General features: G+C 32.9%; 1 long non-coding RNA gene across 1 annotated transcript; it reads right to left on the minus strand.

Annotated features, from left to right (window-relative positions):
• Window positions 1-3,961: 3,961 nt before the first annotated feature.
• LOC107484028 (uncharacterized) lies at window positions 3,962-5,811 on the minus strand. The gene is made up of 4 exons (XR_001591016.3): window positions 5,425-5,811; window positions 4,551-4,590; window positions 4,336-4,363; window positions 3,962-4,112 (listed from the first exon to the last, which is right to left on the minus strand). It is a non-coding gene; the product is annotated as an uncharacterized LOC107484028 (long non-coding RNA).
• Window positions 5,812-6,102: the final 291 nt, after the last annotated feature.

Raw genomic sequence — 6,102 nt, forward strand, 5'->3', positions numbered from 1 at the left:
CTCATCATCATTCTCACTTATGAACAGTGTGACTGACAACCACTTCTGTTCTACAAGCAAATAAGGCTCTAGTGTTTATCTCTTGGATTCCTGATTGCACGATGCATGGTTGATCGCCTGACAACCGAGTGCTCGTCTGACAAACGAGCCAACCATTTCGTGAGATCAGAGTCTTCGTGGTATAGGTGAGAACTGATGGCGGCATTCAAGAGAATCCGGAAGGTCTAACCTTGTCTGTGGTATTCTGAGTAGGATTCAATGATTGAATGACTGTGACGTGCTTCAAACTCCTAGCAGGCGGGGCGTTAGTGACAGACGCAAAAGAATCGATGGATTTTATTCCGGCCTGACCGAGAACCGACAGCTGAATTCCGCGTGCTGTGACAGAGCATATGCAATCGTTTTCACTGAGAGGATGGGAGGTAGCCATTGACAACGGTGAAACCCTACACAAGCTTGCCATGGAAAGGAGTAAGAAGGATTGGATGAAGACAGTAGGAAAGCAGAGAGACGGAAGGGAAGGCATCTTCATGCGCTTATCTGAAGTTCCTACCAATGAATTACATAAGTACCTCTATCTTTATCTTTATTGTTTATTTTCGTTCATCATCATATCATTTGAGTTTGCCTGACTAAGATTTACAAGATGACCATAGCTTGCTTCATACTAACAATCTCCGTGGGATCGACCCTTACTCGCGTAAGGTTTATTACTTGGACGACCCAGTGCACTTGCTGGTTAGTTGTGCGAAGTTGTGTAATGCCATGGTATTGAACACCAAGTTTTTGGGGTTCATGACCGGGGATTATGAGAGTTGTGAAAAGTATTGTTCACAATTTCGCGCACCATGGGGCCAGATGAGCCACCACCGGATGGCACATTAACCTTCTTAAACATGTTTGAGATTGCATGTTATTTGTAAGGAAAGTAGGAGTTTTGTGCTCCAAGCTGTATGGAACAAAGGTCCATATCAAGCGGCAGATCAAGCTGAAATCTAAGTGTTTAAGTGTTTTAGATTCTAATTTTTTGTTTGTTCTGCCTTCTCCGCTCTGGCTTTCTTGCTGCGTTTATATTTGGATTTTAGTTTAAAGGTTTAAAATGTTTTCTGCAGAATTTTATTAAGATTAGGTTTGTATTATTGCTCAAAATATAAAAATAGTTAAGAGTCTATTTGCAGTAATAATTGTTGGCATGGAGTAAGATGTTGATGTTGCATTTTCTAATTTTCTGGATTTTAGAAAATCATCACTGCTAGTTTCATTGTCTCTAGAATGTCATTAGTTGTTGTTGCCAATGATGACTTCCTGATTTCTCTTCTTATTCATTTATTTTTTTTGTTTGTTTTGAAATATTATAACACACAATCGCTTCCTATTCTATTTATGATGCAATGGCAACTTATTACAAAAAGAGGGAAAATGCTTGTAATAATCCTTCATGTCATGGCAATGCTTCGTAGGATCTGTCACTGGGATTGATTTATAGCCTAACTTGATATAACATAGTTATAGGCTTGTAGCATTTTTTATTGCTTAGATTTGTAACATGATTTAATAATTTTCAAGAGAAATTTGTGTATCAATATTTTGAGTTTAATAAAATATCTCATTTTTAGTAATTAATTTCAATATATTTATATTATGCATAATAATAATAATTGTTGGCACAAATAATTGAGATTCTAGAAAAAAAAAGTAGTTCGTTGTTTCTAAGAAAATGAGTATAATATAACTAAAAAAGTCTTAAGATTTTGGCGACAATAGTAATGGCCGCTAAAAATGAATAACATTGCAATTGTAGAATTACTTTTGGTAGTCATATAAATTGCCAAGAAAATGGTCGCTAATAGTTATATACATTTTGCTGCCATTAAAAAAGTCTTTACTGGAAAATGTTATAATTGCTACTAAACCTTTTAGTGACAAAGCATAAGACGGCTAATGTCTAATTGCCGATAAATGTATTATCGGTTATTTTTATTACCGCTGAAAGCGAAATAAATGGCTATTAAAAGTGATTTTTTGTAGTAACAAGCAACAGCAAGTGCGTTTAGTAAAATAATTTTTAAAAAAATTAGAAATACTATAATAGACATTAATGTAAGAATAAAATTTAAATATTAATTAATGTACGGTGTTTTATTAGACTTTTTAATTTTGATAAGTACAAACCAACTTTAAAAAGCTCCTTCTTAGGAACTTTCAAAAGTACCCTAACTTTTACAAACTACAAGTATAAGCATATGAACTTTTTAATTTACCAAATACAAAATGAGATGCTTGTACCTTTAAAAAGTACAAACACCTCTTTAAAAAGCCTTATTAAACTAAATTTAAATATTAATGTTGTGCTAGATATTTGTGATGGACCCATTACCATATAAAATTTATGCATATGATACGTAACTTAAGTGAATATATTTTGTTTTAAAGTGAAGTTTACTAACATGTGTATCTATACTTTGCATTAAAAGATTAAACAAACCCTTTTATCTAATTATAACATTAGTATTTTTTTTAAATTATATGTAATAGATATCTAAAAATAGAAAAGTGAAAAAATAAGTTACAAAGATAAGTAGTGAAAATATAAAATTAAATAAAAAAATTTAAAACTATGTATATAATGATAATATATTTTTTATGTGAATAATATTATGGAATATTTTTTAATTATATTTAATTATAAATTTAATGTATCTTTTATAATTTTATGAATTTATTTAAATTATATTATTTTATTAATTTTATTTTTAGTAGAACAGAAACTTAATGAAAGATAGAAAATGAAAGAAAAAAGAGAAAAAGATAAAGAAAAAGAAGAGAGGAGAGAAAGAGAGAGAAAGAGAAATTGTTAATTTTAGAAGAAAATATTTTATTTTAATTGTAATGAAAAATATCTCAACGTATATTTTGGCTTGTCAAAATAGTAATATAAAATATAAATTATAAGTTAAATATAAAAGGAAAGAGAGGTAGATAAGAGGATGGAAAAAAGGAGTTTCTTAATTTTGAAAGAAAATTTTTTTCTCAATTTTAATGAGAGAGTGTCATATGATACATTTTAATTTTTAAATCAATAATACAATAATATAGCTATATTTTAATTTTAATTTTAATATTTTAATTTTAGTTTTAATTTTAATTATATAAAAATATAGAATCTAACACTCATGTTATAATAAATGTTTATTTGACAAAATTTTTGCCTAATAAACCTTTATTTTATAGTTAAGTTAGCGCCTGACTATGTAAAAAGTAAGGACTAAAAGTTCGAAGAAAAATGAGAAAAATCAAGAAAAAAGGTTAATAGAAAGTTTACGTTCAACGGAGACAAGTTTTTAACCATATGTAGCACAAATAAACTAAGACACTATAGTAAACTTTGTTCCAAGGTGGTTATCGGAGCTGGTTAAGAAGACTGGACCTGTTGGAAGTTGTCCAAAACTTTTAAAATGTTCCAAAATACTTCTAGGATGGAGATTATGGGTTTCAGTATGTATTTTAGTAGAGTAAGATTAATTTGGATGAAAAATTACATGAGTTAAGTATTATACGTCTTGGGATAGTTGGTTGTTTCAAAGAGGGAAATTCTACTACAGATGGTGCATCAGTTTTTTTCTTAGTCATAGGAGTTAGGGGTGTTTGCGGTGCGGTTTGGTTCTGTTTTTGAGAGAAAAGCCATCCGATCCAATCGTTTTATTAAACTGCGGTTCGGTTTGGTTCGATTTTTTTATTTAAGCCATTCGAACCAAACCAAACCAATTAAAATCGGTTTGGTTTGGTTCGGTTTGTTCGGTTTTTTCAGTCAATTTAAAAAAAATATTACCATACTATTTCACAAAGTCATAACATTGAAATCGACAAATACAAATACACAATAGCTAACAAAGTCTTTGATCCAATGAAATTTAAGACAAAAGGAATTCAAATATAATAATTAAAAAAAATGGGACACAAATTGTAGGGACCTTGCTAAATTCTATGGTGACTTGGGAAAAGATGATGCAATAGACCTACTTCTTGCAATTGAAAGAAAGGGAAGATTTTGCTAAACGCTGCTTCTCGGCGGAGGTGGTTTTTATACTGACGGTGGTTGGGCTGTTGTCCATCTGAAAGAATAAAGTCTATCAGATATAAAAACACTCAGCAAGAAAATCTCATACATGGCAAGGTACCAACTGCAAGCTACTAAAGCTATAAAGGAACAATAACTTGCATTTTTTATCCCATAATTCTGATTTTGTGAGCCAAGACAACTATCTTCCAAACAAAGAAATAAGATAGGAAATGAAAGGAATAAGAATTTAATTAGAATAGAAAGAAAGCACTCACCATGAATGAAAGAAGCCCTGTGAGTATGCTGCATTGGTAAATTAAAAAGTTCAATATAGACCATTAGAAAGCTGTATAAAAAAGTAACCAACATCTACAACTACTCTCAGATACAGGTTACTTGTGTAAAAGCATATAACCACAATCCAAAAGTTAAATGAATAGATTAGAAAACAAATCACATAATGAAATATCATAACTAAAATCAATCTGACCTTGAAACAGACCACATAGGTTTCCAACTTTCAGGATGAACTGCAGGAGCAGGAGCAGCAAAACACAGAAATATTAAATAAAAATCAGTATCTCATAATATTGACTGACTTGTACTATACCAGATAAAAGAACTTACAATCACTGAACCAGCAATAAAACAACAACCAGCAACAGTGAAATCAATGATTAGTGAAATCAGAAGAAATTTCAAGCAAATTCAAGCAAGCTTATAAAACTAAACTAGAATAAACAAACCTCATCAAATCAGGAAGCTAATACTATTTAAAAGGTAAAAAAAAAATTAGCCAAACAAAACAAGGCATGTCACAGCATCACAAATTCACAATCCAAGAGAGACACAAACAAAGACAAACATAGCTAAAACCAGAATAAAAAAAAACATAATTATACAATTCACAGATTCACAAATTACACAGGACTTCCTGAAATTTTTAATTTTTTTGCCTCAAAAGTAACCCCAAGTTACATTTCATAAGATTAATACAATAGAAAGAAAGTACAATGAAAGATTAACTGAATTATTTGAACTAATGTCTCAGGTCAAATTATCAAATTACCAAAATCACAGGCATAAGTGCATAACCATCAAAGCTATGAAATTTTTTGTTATACAATCTACACAAAATACAGTGATTAAATATGGCATAATCCCACGCATAATTAGCATCGACATATAATAAACAACCAATTGAACAATTATTTTATCAGAAAAAATTATTGAAAGCCGAATTACATTATTTCTTCAACACAACACGAATCAAATCGTCAAAATTCTGTGTGATAAACCCTAGGATTTGATATTAGAAGAGAATGCTGAAAGGGAAAAAGAAAGAAAACTAGGAGGAACGTTACCTGGTTGAAAATTAGGGTTTATGAAGGGTGAATTGAATGAAATCAAATGTTGGCGACTCCTCTCAAGTTCTGGAAGAAACGAAGAATGCTGTTCGTAGAGGACGACGCAGCTCCTGGTGCGTGGAGGAGACGGCGGCTGCGGGGTGTGGAGGACGACGAGGAAGGGAGGGAGAGATCAGACAGAGCCCCGCCGAGGAGAGGGAAGCACGATGAGGAAGGTCAGAAGAGAAAGGACTGCGCCGAGAACCGAGAAGAGGGAAGCGTGATGACTGACGAGGAAGGGCCACCGAGAGGGTGCCGTTTGGGGAGGACGACGGCTCTACGGAGGGTGGGAGGAGGAGTTTTTGGCACTGTGGGGTGGTTGAGGACTCAAGGGGAGACGGAGAGTGGAGACTGTGGAGTGGTTGAGGACTCAAGGGGAGATAGAGAGTGGAGAGAGTTGGGGAGTGGGGACTAGGGTTGCTGAATGCTGAGTGTGGGAGTGGCGACTACTTGGGTAAGTTGGGGGTTGGGGGGTTTGATTTTTAGGGTTTTTTTAAGTAACCGGTTTGGTTCGGTTCGATTAGGATTTTCAATATTAAAACCGAAAACCGAACCGAACCGTTAAAAAACAGCAAAATACCATTTTTTCGGTTTTTTTCGATTTTCGGTTTGTTCGATTTTCGGTTTATTTGGTTC

This window comes from Arachis duranensis, chromosome 4 (assembly GCF_000817695.3).
Source record: "Arachis duranensis cultivar V14167 chromosome 4, aradu.V14167.gnm2.J7QH, whole genome shotgun sequence".
NCBI classification, from domain to species: Eukaryota; Viridiplantae; Streptophyta; class Magnoliopsida; order Fabales; family Fabaceae; genus Arachis; species Arachis duranensis.